The following is a 14,330-nucleotide window of genomic DNA, read 5'->3' as shown; positions in this document are numbered from 1 at the left end:
AGTAGGGTTTAACATCATTCATCCAAATTTTTAAGGAGTGTGGAAGTCACACAGAATACACAGACAAGAACTTAGGAATAGAAAACAATTTCTAAGCCGGAGAGAAGCTCAAATGGCCAAAAGCCACGGAACCCAAAAGAAATAGTAAACACCAAATAACAGAGTCAGAGATTCAAGTATCAAGAAGAAAAACAAGAATCGGTATAATTTAAAGAGGCATTGAACTCTTACCAGGAATAAACATGTCCGAATGAGCCCCCTTCGTGCCTCCAGATGCATTGTGGGTAGGAAGACCAGCTGTTAATATAGGACCAAGGATAAGAAGGCAGACAGAGAAAACATGGAAATGGTTAAAACCTACTGAGAACACCTGTGTGCCCTGTGTACTGAGTACACCTGTGCACTCAGCTCAGCTAGTCGCTGGGGAGTACCAGACTCAACAGTTTGTAATATAATCATTTAGCAATTCCAACCACGGTCTCCGTCTTAAGTTCCACAGGGATTTCTGAGAAACAGCGAAGGCACAAGGGAAGGAAAAGATTAAGAAGGTTTCAACATTTACTCTCCAAATTAGGTGGCCTCTTATAAAGAATCAGTTTTCTTAACAAACCTGCTCTCAGGTGTGAGCAGGAGAGCGAATTCTAAGGAAGTCCCATAAAAAGGTGAGTACGCCATGACCCTACGATATTGCAAGATCAGGTAAATACAGATAAAAAACAAACAAACAAACAAAAAAAAAAAACAAGACCTAACTGGAGAAGCTTTGGGAATTCGAATAGGAAGCCTGGCAGTGAGCGGGCTGCAGATGAATGTTTGGCAATCATAAACAGCCAGGCCGGCTGAGGAGGCAGGCTGCAGGGCATTCATGACAGCAAGCATCTCTTCAAAGCAAATAAGGGTGAACCGAGGCAATGGAAGACGCAGCAGTAAAACATTCCCACATTTCTCTCACTGGCTCTTGGGACAGGCACACTTATTCAGAGCAATGATGGTTGGTAAAGTATTTCTATTCCCTGCAGATAGAAATTTAATCAATTGTGGAGTAGATATTCCCCAGACAAGAAGTTTCATGGAGAGAAATTCAAAGCAATGATATAATTCCACTGGGCACTAAGGAAAAAAAAAAATACTAGTCACCTTATTGTTCCTTTTGGGCAGGTTGGATTCTCCAAGGATATCACCCCGTTCAAGGAGGAAATTCATGGCTATTGCCATGGGACTGAGACTGAGTACCAAGTAGCTCAGCTGCAATGAATCCAGCACAGGAGCTCCACAGGAGAAAGAGGCAAAGAAGTCAGGGATTACCAATGCAAGAATGCACGGCAGGGGCGGGTTTACTGAAGCCACCTGGGTCACGTTAGGTGTGGTTCAAACTTAAAGCCATGTCATCATCTAAGGAAAAGAAACAAATGCCTTATAAATGAGCTACTTCAATAAAGTCACTACTTATTCCTCTTGAAGAAGTTGTTCAAGAACAAAAGAAAGAGGGCAGCTGTTCCATTTCCTGTTTCTTACCATTTTCACATTTAAATTCCTCTCCCTGCCTGTCCAGGGCCTCTATTACCCTATTTCCTTCTACCCCGACTTCTTTATCCTCACTCACATCTGCCCATTCTTGTGCCACCCACTCTCGTCAGGTAGACAGGAGTAAAGAAAACAGAAGTATGGTCTGATAGTTCTTCCATGTAAAAATGGATTCTTATATTAAAAAGACCCTTCTTTTATGCAGGGTAAGCCATCCAAAGGAGGAGTAAAAGGAATCCTAGAAGACAGACAGAGCTGGCCACTGAAGCCTGAAGGGCTGGGTCAGTCGTTGATCTCACAGTCTGTCAGTCTTTCTCCATCGGCCATTCAAATGGTGCAAAGGGAGCCATCATTCGGATGTGGGAGAGTAGAGAGTAATCCAACATGAAATGTAAATTTTGAAATGCCCTAAGACCGATGCTGCTGGTTCAGCATTTCCCAAAGCATAGTCTGTGGACTGAAATAGGAGTCGGTGATGAAAGAGTCCATGCTTGAATAAATTTTGGAGAAGCTAGTTCAGACCAAAGTAAGTATACATCTGTCTGCAAGACTGTTCACAGACATTAATCTGTGAATATGGACTGTGATTTTCCAAAGGTGTGGGGGACAGAGAGAGTACAGTAGTACCCTGCCTTTCCCACTCCTCTTCAACCATGAAACGCTTTGCTTCACTGAACGTCTTTAAGGACTATTGTTTTTTAGAATCCACTTTGGAAAGCAATATATTACGGAGAGTTAATAAAAATTAACAGAGTCTATGCTTGTCAAAGACACCACAGGACCACTGGTAAACTAGATTTAATAAAACCTTAAAATCATAGTTAAGTGGACTGACCCACACCAAAGTGGAGATCTGGTAAGCTGCTACCCTGAAGATAAACTAGACTGTATCATAAGAACCAGGCTAAGAAGGAAAGCAAAGTCCATGGAAATTTTCTGGAGAGCCCAAACTGGCAACTATAAGGTCAGAACAGGGTGATATGGAGGCAAGAGGAAACCCCACAGGGAATCAGACATGGATGATTTTACATTTATGTGGCTCCAGAGTTCATAAACAAAATGCTAGCCCCTGATTCCCGAAATAATGTGCTACCAGGGCTTCTTAACATGCCAGCTTCATTTGCAGAGTAATGAAAGGAACATTAAGTTAGGAGTCATGAAAACTCGATTTTCAGTTAGCCCAGTGGTCTGCTAGAACCAGCCTGCACTAGCTCAGCAAGCGCCAATTATGTGCATTTTTTCCCAGTTCCAAACTGAATAAAGTCACGTTGGTAGCCATGGTAAAAATATTTACATTACAGAAATTTGATAAACTTTACAAATCAGGGCTTTCTTTCCTACCCCCCTTCCCCCACTGCCAGCCACCCTCAACAGAGAGCTTATTAAACATTTACCAGCACACACCATTGGCCATGACCTAGGTTTGTGACATTTGGTTTATCTGGCCTTATCTGTAAAGTTAAGTGAATTGTAATAAGTCTTCACTGTTTCAGAGTGTAATGACCCAACGATAAACTAAAATAAGGTATCAGATTTTTACATGATAGTTTGTATTCTTGGTAGTTATTTGTTGGGGGAAAAAAAAGACAAATAGCTATTATGAATTGGACAACTTTTAAACACACTGTATTTTGTATTAGTCACAATAGCACCTATAGGTTTGATAAATATTAAATATGAGGGAGACAAGTGATATTTATTTGATAAGAGGAAAGACAGCATTTAGAATAATTAAGATAATTACATATCTTTTTATGATATGTAATATCATACAAAGCTCCCTAGGGATTCCCCAAAAATGGCCAAGCAACAGAAACACTGGACATTGCTAAAATTCGGCTTCCCATTTCAGGTGCCAGCCAGAGCAACCTACTAAGAATCTCCAAGAACAAGCTAATATCCCTAATGATTCTTATGTAGGTGACTGACAGTAGAGTTCCCCATATCCATCTGACTGGGATGGTCTTGATGATCTTTTATTTCCTTTTTATACACATATTCTACAATCCTGAGAGGATAAGGTGAGGAATCTGCAAATGATACCTTAGGAAAAAAATGGTTAAAAAGAAATAAACCCAGAAAAAATTCTACTTTAAAAAAAAAGTTTGGAAAAAAAACGGATCAAGAAAGCTCCCTAATTGGTCCTCTTCATTTCTTTCACTCCTTGCTTCAGCTTTGGGAACTAGTCCTTTGCAATCTTAGATAAAGTTGTTAGAAAAGTACTCTTTGTAACTAGGATGACCTGACAATTTATGATCCAAACCAAGACCATCAAAGAATGAAAGGAGGGGGCCATTAGTAAGTAATTCCCCTGAGACATCAGGCACAAAGGCATAAACTTGGACTGCCTCAAGCAACCTGCAGTCTAATTTCATTTGGTAGCTTTCAAAAACCAGAAAATAGCTATAATGCTCTCCCTCCTGGTTTTTTAACCATTTCTAACCCTTTTTTAAGGGTTAAGAATCTTAACATGTAAAACAGAATCAAATGTATTTGAAGGGGGTGAGGAGCCCAGACTCTACCTGTTGACTTCCCTTTGCCTCTCTGGATGGTGCTTGAAGCACCTCCAACAGAATCCTAAGAACTGGTAGTTTGAAAACTAAGATGACAAGGTGGGCAGCACAAGATGACCTTTCTAATATTAAGTTTGAGAATTCTTGGATGATTGCATTTTGAATGCAGGACAAAGATGGCAAGGGAGAAAATATTCATAGGCTTATAATTCCCAGTTTTTCTACTTTAAAAAAGTATATTAAATACATACAAAATTATTATATTGCAGAGTATAAAAAAATAACTAATACAACACACCTGCAAGCAACCACTGATAGTTTAGGGAATGTTAGCATTGTACTGGAAAGTCCCTCTGTTACTTTCGCTTCCCATCTCCATTCTCTCTCTCATCCTCCACCCCCAAAAGTAACCACTATCTAGAATTTGTGTGTGTCATCCCTCCACAATTTGGTGGGCTGTCTATAGCTGAGGGCTAGCAAAACACGTGAAGCAGGGGATGAAGACCCTGCTAACTCAGGGAAAGACAACTCTGTCCTGCATAGCCCACAATTGGCTGACAAATCCTTGAGACTATTTTCCTACAACTGTTTGAATTAATGGGTAAAAGACCCTGGATTTGGCCATTTCACAAGCTGATTGGATGTGGTTAATATAGAAATGCCAATTCTGTACAGCTGTGCAGAATGCTGAGGGTTTAGATGGAGGAAACGGGGAATCTGGCACCAAAAACCTTCACAAACCAATGATTGTAACAGTGTTGTATGCCCAGAAATCGATGGCAGCAGCTTAAGAAAAATGGGCTCATTTATTTTATTTTTTAAATTTTATTATGTTGTGTTAGTCACCATACAATACATCATTAGGTTTTTGATGCAGTGATCCACGATCCATTGTTTTCGTACAACACCCAGTGCTCCATGCAGTACGTGCCCTCCTTAATACCCATCACCAGGCTAACCCATCCCCCCTCCCCCCTCCCCTTGAAAACCCTGTTTGTTTCTCAGAGTCCATAGTCTCTCATGGTTCATCTCTCCCTCCAATTCCCCCACCCATTCTTCCCTTCCTTCTCCTAATGTCCTCCCTGCTATTCCTTATGTTCCACAAATAAGTGAAACCATATGATAATTGACTTTCTCTGCTTGACTTATTTCACTTAGCATCATCTCCTCCAGTCCCATCCATGTTGATGTAAAAGTTGGGTATTCATCCTTTCTGATGGCTGAGTAATATTCCATTGTATATATGGAATCCATCAAAATCCTAGAGGAGAACATAGGCAGTAACCTCTTTGACATCGCCCACAGCAACTTCTTTCAAGATACATCTCCAAAGGCTAGTGAAACAAAAGCAAAAATGAACTTTCGGGACTTCATCAAGATAAAAAGCTTCTGCACAGAAAAATGGGCTCATTTAAATCAGAAAGCCAACTGAACTCAGGAGTTAACAGGAGAAAAAAAACCGTTGGAGAGAGAGAAAGCTAGAGTGTAGCCTGGCCCCTTCAGCCCTTGTTAAACAGAAAGTGTTTTCTAAGAGTCTGTGTTTTACCTTACACCGTCCTTTTGCTTAGCCTCACATGTTGCTTAAACTTCATTTGAAAGGAAGACAAAGGCAGGGAATAATTATATCATGAACAAGGCAGAATGCTCTTAAATGTCTTTATATCCAAGTGCTAAATTGTGTGCCACAGGCCATTGGAAAACCAGGAAAGCTTGCCTACTGCCCTGGAACAAGGGAGTACTTGTGAGGTAGAGTGAGTACGCACTAAAGACATGTGAAAAGGGAAAGACCAGGTTGACTGGCAGCAGAGAAATCTTCGTAGCAGTAGCAACATTTGAACTGGGCCTTGAACACAGATTAGGGAATGAGGAAATGCAGACTGAAAGCCTTTTTATATTAATAATGAAAATGACTGGCGTTCATTGTGTGCCAGGCACTGTGGTAAGCACTTTGTGTGCATAATTTCATAGACACCTAACCAAGAAACCTCCTAAGTATAAGCATGCCCATTTCACAGATGAGGAAACTGAGACACAGAGAGATTAAGAAACATGGCAAGGTCACACAACTAGGCAGCAGTAGTAGTAGTGGTAGTAGTCAGGATTCACACTCGGGATGTTTGACCCAATAGCCAGGATGCCTAGGGAGAGCAACAACAGGAGAGGGAAGCCCAGACATGGGAGGAAACATGGTGATTGCCAAGGAGTTAGCAAAGACTGGTCACATTGAAGGGCCAACAGGGTGTTTGGTCAAGTCATTCCTCTGCTAAAATTCCTTAACTATCTGCCCCATCCGCTGTGCCTTATACACAGAGATGTTTGAGATTGCTTGTTAAATTTAATTGGCAATGTAAGGAAAGGCCCCAGCACAAGAAGCTATGATATAATTGGGATTCTCACCTATTATGTCTTCTAGTTTGACTAATATTTTGAAGTTTAACAGGGCATGAATAGGTTCATATGGGGAAAAATATCTTTAATACATCAATACAAATTGGGAAAATAGGGATAACACAAGAATGAACGTGTGAGGAGACTTTCAAGAGATGTGAAGTCATCTTTTATTCATCTCTTCATTCAACAAATATTTCCTGATTGGTCATTTTGTATTAGTCCTTGTGCTGGGGCACCAGAGATGTGGGCCCCTCTGAAGGGGCCAAGCAAAAGAAAGGAGCTTCCACTATGCTTCATAACAAAATAGAATTCAATGAGCAGCTGCATCGTTCATTGAACAATGGACATTTATCAACTCCTAATACGTGTTGGATACTCTAAGCAATGACAGATACACATTCCTATCCTCAAGGGCCTCCAAGGGGAGATTAAACCAGTGAACAAATAATGGCAACACAGCAGAATGAGTATCACCTACAAGGGGTTTATAAACTAAAACAAATGTCTGTACTAAAGGAGGATATATGATCCTGATCTGGTCTGCATCTGTTGAGTTCATTCAGAATGAGTTTGGTAGTTTCCTGTCTTGGTTGACAAAGAAGTTCATCTCCCTGGTCTCCAAAGACCAGATCAGGTGACCTGAAAAATCTTGCATCTCTAGGATTCTAATTTTGCACTCCCACAGCAGCTGAGAAATCAGGGCACATAGGCAAGAAGAGGAAAATAAGAGTAACAGAACACCAAGTACAGTGTGTACCCAGATTTGCCAATTCATAAGCTGGTTAAAGTTCCAATTTCACAATATTAAAAACATGGCTTTTGCCTAATTGCTGAATTCTGGAATGTCAGTGGTCGTCCACTAAAAATCACATTTCATTAACCAGAAAATGTGAATTCAGGTAGTTATGTCTCATCAGTCTGTTAGAAAATATAAAATTAAAAAAAAAAACCTCAGTAACTCGGTTGCATTATTTAAAAGAACAATTCCAAATCAAAGCTAAGTGATCACATAGAGGAAGGATTATAACAGCAAAGACAATTTTTCATTAAAATTACTAAAAGAAAAATCTAATCTCAGGCTATAACTTACTAGCTTGTGTGATGTTATGCCAATCACTTACTCTTTCCGGGTCTCAGTTTTCTCATTTGTAAAACAAGGGGGTTGGCAAAAAGTTCCATCTGCATCCTGTGATATTATGAAAACCTAACATTTTAGAATCGTAGTCGAGAGATGGCAAATATTTTGGCCTCCAGTGATACCTGCAGTGGATTGGTGTTTATGAGCTGCCTAGAGAATGGAGAAAGATTCTGATGCCCAGTCCAAGCTCAGAGGGAAAGTGCCAAGAAGTTTAATACTGTCTGGATGAGGCAAGTGGAATGAAGGGCACACAGAGTCATTTTTCTAGTTGAAACTCACATTTTTGAAAAACTAGAAAAATTGAACCCAGAGTGGTTTAGTGACAATGAATAATCACAGAGCAAATTAGTGGATAACACAAATTCTAAGTTGAATTTTTATTACCTATCACCCGTATTCCTTTTTAAAAAATTGACAATTATTGTATCATCTTTCATCTTGTTTCCAAAGAAGTTAAAGTGGTTTACAAAGGTGCACATAATGCAGCAAGATCAATGAATACAAAAAGAAGACAAAAGGAAATCTATACTTCATTTTATCATACTCAGTGCTGTCAAATTAATTTATCCAGAGCATTCATTTTATATTACTACTCTTCTCAGTGATTCCCCAAAGTCCTTCATTATTTTTCCTCAACTGCCCTTCTAAACCAGTATTCCAATTGCACTGTTCTACAATTCCCCACACATCAGACAGTACATCACCATCAGGAAATACCTGACCAGCATGCAAGTTATCTCTCCTTAGCGAGGAACTTCCAGATCTTCCCCTGGAAGCTATGTTAATTTGTGACTTCACTCTCCTTGCTGTGGTTCATGAGACTGACATAAATGTAGGGCAAGAAGATTCTCTTTGCCGTCTTTTTTTTTTTTTTTTTATCTGAGAGAGAGCACACGTGTCTGCTTGAGCAGGGGTAGGGGAGGGGCAGAGGGAGAGAGAGAATCTTAAGCAGGCTCCACGCCCAGAGCAGAGCCCAACGTGGGGCTCGATCTCACAACCCTGAGATCATGACCTCGGCCAAAATCAGGAGTCAGACACTTAACTGACTGAGCCACCCAGATGCCCCTCTTTGAAGTCTTTTAATTAAAGAGTTGCGAGTGGCTATAGTCCACTGTGTGAATGGAGAAGCAAAGAAAGCAAGTCTATAGAGAGAAAGAAATGAAGCAAAAATAAAAGAACTTCAAGTTCCTGATTGTTTCCCGGCCTTGACACCAATCTCTCCCTGAGGCCTGGCTCCATATCTGCCATTGAGCTCCCCAAAACACCCCTGAAGCCTTACACTAATTTCCCCCTCTCTTAAGTTTACTCTAGTTTAATTATTCTGCATCCCTATCTGTGTCTTGGCCTTACCTACATCCTGCCTTCAAGTCCCCGTTCAAGGTCACTTCCTCCAGAAAGCTCTTTCTGATCCCCTCAGACAGAAATAATGCCTTATCCTATAAATTCCTACAGTACTGCATTTATGTATTTCTGATGACATATCTGCCTTATACCTTCATGATTATGCATCCTATTTTTTTATCATAATTTCTGAGCTTCTCGTGGAGAAGGATCCATGCCTTACCCATTATGGTAATCTCCATATACCAAGCACATAGAATCACAGTAGAGCAATCATCAACCTTTGTTAAAAGAATGGATGAACGAATGGACACCTTTTATTCATTGTCTACTGTTGTGCAAATCCCTAAACCTCTCTCCTTCAGGCTGGTATTACAGAAGTGGAGATTTGATCAGCCAATTTATCCAGTTAATATGAACAATGTAGACAGACAAATAGGATAATTGTGATCCAAAAATCTACTCCAGGGCCAGAATGATGCCTTTTGGTTGTCAATATTGATCACATTTAATTAGGAAATTGCCAGATCTCTGCTGTTCTTAGTGCTGTGTGGGCATCACCTAAAAGCAAAGGGATGACAAGCTGTTCTGAGCATCTGCAGCCTTTATATAATAAACATGTTTTCATTTAAGAAAATTTGTGCCTGTTTCTGAGTAGGATCAGAGCCTTTTATAATTGCATATCTTTTCCCCATACAAACTTTCTTCATTGGTTATGAAGAGGGAACTATTAATGTATAATTCCTAGAGTTATTAAAGTAATGTTAATTTATTTTAGTTCATACCATATAAATGAATACTTGCAGAGTAGATGCAGAATACAGTTAAAAAATCAAGATTAGGGTTTAAGAAATAATCAATGCAGGAGCAGAGTGGAGTCACCTGAGGTGCATTTTGACTTTATGAAGGAGGTTATTAACCCGTCAGTTACCCTGTGTCCCTTCCAAACACCTCTTTGGTCTTTCATGACCTTATCAGAGCCCTTTCCAGATGAAAGCATCCTATCATCACTATATTTTATGACATACACTCCATTTCTCAAATAGCAGCTTACTCTCATGGTGTGACTTGTTATTGGATCTGTCTAGATCTTGGTTAATCTGCCATCAGTAACAGTTAACAGAGGGTCAGAGCAGCAAAAATGCAAGTTTTCACTTTGCCAGTATCCATAATTTGAAACAGTCATTCAGCAGTAACCAATTTGCTCATATTGGTGTTCAGGCTTAAGCATGTTGCATTTGCATGCAGTAACTGGTAAATAAACCTTAAGTGTTTATTTATTGAGTTTAAACTCACTCCATTGCTATTATTAAAAATAAACCAAGAATTAAGACTCTTAATACCTATGGCATTTTATTATCTTATAATAAGTTGTGCTTATCAACCTTAGTTTCTTAAATCCACGCTTTGAAAAGGCATATTGGAAAAGCATCATTGACTATCTCTAACATAAACAATAGATTGTCATATCTTCTATAATTTCAAAGTCTCTTTAAACCTGAAAAGAAAAAGTCTTATAAGATTGGTGAGAGAGATTTGAAAGGAGAATCCTTCCTTAACTTGATAAATTCCTTTTAGCTAGCTAGGACAGAGAGTAGAAGACATAACCACAGAGAAAATTTTTTTAGAAATCACCATTAATACTACTTTCCTGAAAGACCCAAGGTTAAAATCTTGTTTTATATTCTTTCTGTCATCTTACTTTGCATATATATACATGTAAGTGTGATTAAAATGGTACCATACCATTTATACTGTCTTGTAATATGCTGTTTCCACAGTATAGAATAAATATTTATCTGACCCAGAGATTGGCAAATGTTTCTGGAAAGGGTCAGCGAGTAAATATTTTAGGCTTTTGGGCCAGTCTTTGTCACAACTATTTGACTCTGCTGTTCTACCAAGAAAGCAATATGTAAATATGTACAATATGTAAATGGTGGTATGTAAATGAATAGGCATAACAGTGTTCCAATAAAACTTTATTTGCAAAAACAGGTAGTAGACATATTGTGTTCATGGACTGAAAGACTCAACATAGTAAAGATCTCAATGCTCCCTAAGTTGATATACAAGCTTAACATAACGTAACTCCCATCATAGTCCCAACATATCTTTTTGCAGATATAGACAAAATTATTCTAAAATTTATATGAAGAGGCAAAGAACCAGAAAAGCTAAAACAATTTTCAGAGAAGGCTATAGTGGGAGGAATCATTCTGTCCAATTTTAAGACATGTTTTATAGTTGCAGAAATCAAAACCATGTGGTAGTGCAAACTATGTATCTGACCAAAATCTCACATGATTAGATATTACTACAGACCTATCAGAACAGCTAAAATTAAAAAAATAATAATAATACCAAATGCTGGCAAGTATGCAGATCAACTGGATCTCTTATACATTGTTTAGGGGATTATAAAATGATATAGGCACTTAGCAGTTATTTAAACAGCTAAACATACACTTACCATCTGACCTAGCAATCACATTTCTAGGCATTTATCCCAGAGAAATAAAAACTTATGTCCACAAAAAAACCTACACACAAATGGTCACAGCAGTTTTATTTGTAACAGTCAAAAACAGGATACGAACATAAAGTCCTTCAATAGGTGAATGGTTAAACAAAATGTGATATATCCCTATCATAGAATATTATTCAGCACTAAAAAGAACTGAACTACTAATACATGTAAAATTTGATGCATCCAAGGACATGATGCTGAGTGAAAAAAAAAAGGCCAATTTTAAAAGTTATGATTTCACTTATATAACATTCTCCAAAATGACAAAATTACAGAGATGAAGAGCAAGGTTCGGAAATGGTAAGGGAGAAGGGGTGAATATGACTATAAAAGAAGAGGACAAGGGATTTCTTTGGATAATGGCATAGTTCTATATCTTGTCATGGTCATGATTATAGGAATCTACACACACATCATACTAATAATGTCAATTCCCAGTTTTGACCTTGGACTATAGTTATATGTAAGCTGTAACCAGCAAACGATATCAGGTGAAGGATACACAGGCCTTTGCTGGTACTATCTTTGCAACTTCCTACGAATCCACAGTTACTGCAAAATAAAAAGTTAAAAAAACAAAGCAGATGGCAGGCCATTGTCATAATCTGGCTGTAGTTTGCTAACTCCTGACTTAGACAGTAGATATTCTGACAATAATATTTGTATTAGCTGTGCAGTATGTCTTTCATTATATATATAATCATTTTGTTTATAATATATATCACATTTTGTTTAATATATATATAATGATTTGTTTAACCATTTCTCTATTATTTCCAATTTTTCTCTTTATAAAACCAAGACCCAGGATGTTTTATCTTTTTACACATCTATGATTATTTCTTTAGAATAAATATCTAAAATTTACAGTGTCAAATATAGACATAGCTTTAAACTTTTGGCATAATATTGTCAAATTACCTCTACAAAAACTTCAAGTCCTAAGTAAGATACCACTTCCTACAAGAAGACTTCCCCAGTCTCAGATGTCCCTCTTACTGGCTTCCACAGTACCCTGAACTTCCTCTATCATTTATACTCTGGTCACAACTTGTTTGTTGTATAACTTCAATCTCAATTAAGATCTAGACCTTAATCTCTGTACGGCAGGAGACTTTAATCTCCGTAGGGCTATGTTTGTCTTGCCCCCTTTTTTATGCCCAGCATGAGCACAATGCCTGACAAGTTGTAGATATTCATTAAATACTTTCTGAATCAATGAATGAGAAAGGAATAGATAGATAGATAGATAGATCACAAAGGAAATGTTCTACTTTTGAGAGTTTACAACACTAATATTGACAGTGTGTTTCTAGCACCCTCCAGGAAAAAGAGTCCCTTACCTATGAATATAGACATCAGATCAAAATCGAGATTAACCCTATAGGATGGAGATCGATTCATCAGATTGTCATAACTTGATGAAACTGCCATTAAGATCACCTCAATAACTTTCATTGTGCTGACTATATGCTCTCCCAGTCACTTTCTAGTTATTATTTGTTTTTTAGGCATAAAGTATAGACTACCCACACTGAGAATATGCATATGTCATACAAGTTTAAATTTCTTGCCCTTGTGACAATTATATTTTTTACTAAAAATTAATAAAGTGACATCCGATTTGTTCATTGTTTATGAATTTTATTATATGAATACATTCCCCTCAGCCTCCCCTAGAAGGCAGTAATCACATCAATGTGCTACCAACCTCCTGTCCCTCCAGGGACGATCTTATTATTTGCTTCCTCAAACTATAACAGGCATGATTTTTAAGGCTCTGTGGTTTTTATACCCAAGTATTTTTACTTCATATGACTTTTTTTAAACATTTCAAGTCTCTTCTAAAACTCTTCATGTAGCCTCTGTGCTTTTTCTACCTTAGCCAGAATACATTCCTTGACGGTAACTGAATTATATCTAAATTTGGGGAGGTCTTTTAATGCTCCTGCTCCTGATCAGACTGCTATGGCCCCTCTTTGGCAAGGCGCCTGAAACGTGATATTATTCTTTATCAAAACTCCTCTTTTTATCTATATGGATTTGCTCCTCATGTGCAAGGGTTTATTGCATTTAACACACTACTAAGTTTATCTAAGGTAGTCAAGTTATTATAGGTAGAGTGGCTTTTAGAAAAGATCAGAAAGCTCTTCCGTGGCGGCGACCAGAGCAATCCGGCCGTCCCCCAATCTGGGGGGGGGGCGGGGGGCGGCACCTTAGCGACCCTGCCTTTCCTTTAGTTTTTCCCTCTCTCGCCCGAGGAGGCTTTCCGAAAGGCTCTTGCACCGGGGCCAGGGGACGGGAGGGGGGAGCGGGGGAGCGGGGGGGGTTGGGGGAGGCTTGGCGCTGAAGTGGCCAAGCTGTCGGGAGGGGCCTGAGTGGGCGCTTTGAGGACCCAAGATTGTCTAAAGCCACAGGGAAAAAGGTGGAAAATTCACCGTCGCCATTGCCAGAAAGAGGGATTTATGGCTTTGTTCTTTTCTTAAGCTCCCAATTTGGCTTCATTCTGTATCTTGTGTGGGCATTTATTCCTGAATCTTAGCTAAACTCCTTAGAATTAACCTATTGGCTTCAAAAATACTGGGCGGTTGCACTGCCCGTCTACGTCCTCACTACTATAGTAATTGGTTACATACTCTTATTTGGAATAAACATGATGAGTACCTCTCCACTCAACTCCGTTCATACAATCACAGATAACTTATGCTAAAAATCAACAGCAGAAGAAATACCGGGAAGAGGCCATCCCAAGCATTAAGCGAGATTCCTATTAGTGAAGTAAACCAAATGTTCTTCCTGGCAACTAAATAACTTTATCCCAAAAACTAAATTGTATGTAGACTAACACCGGAGCATTTACTATAATTTTTTATGTAATAATTTTGACCATAAT

General features: G+C 38.8%; 1 pseudogene; it reads left to right on the top strand.

Annotated features, from left to right (window-relative positions):
• Positions 1–673: 673 nt before the first annotated feature.
• Positions 674–14,248, top strand: LOC114218190 (phosphatidylinositol N-acetylglucosaminyltransferase subunit P pseudogene; annotated as a pseudogene).
• The last annotated feature ends 82 nt before the right edge of the window (positions 14,249–14,330 follow it).

The sequence above is a fragment of the Eumetopias jubatus genome, unplaced genomic scaffold (assembly GCF_037043125.1).
Source record: "Eumetopias jubatus isolate StellerSeaLion01/CBP00866 unplaced genomic scaffold, mEumJub1_p1.0 scaffold_15, whole genome shotgun sequence".
In the NCBI taxonomy this organism is placed as follows: Eukaryota; Metazoa; Chordata; class Mammalia; order Carnivora; family Otariidae; genus Eumetopias; species Eumetopias jubatus.
Note: the sequence above shows the minus strand (reverse complement) of the source record. Positions and strands in the feature narration are given on the sequence as shown.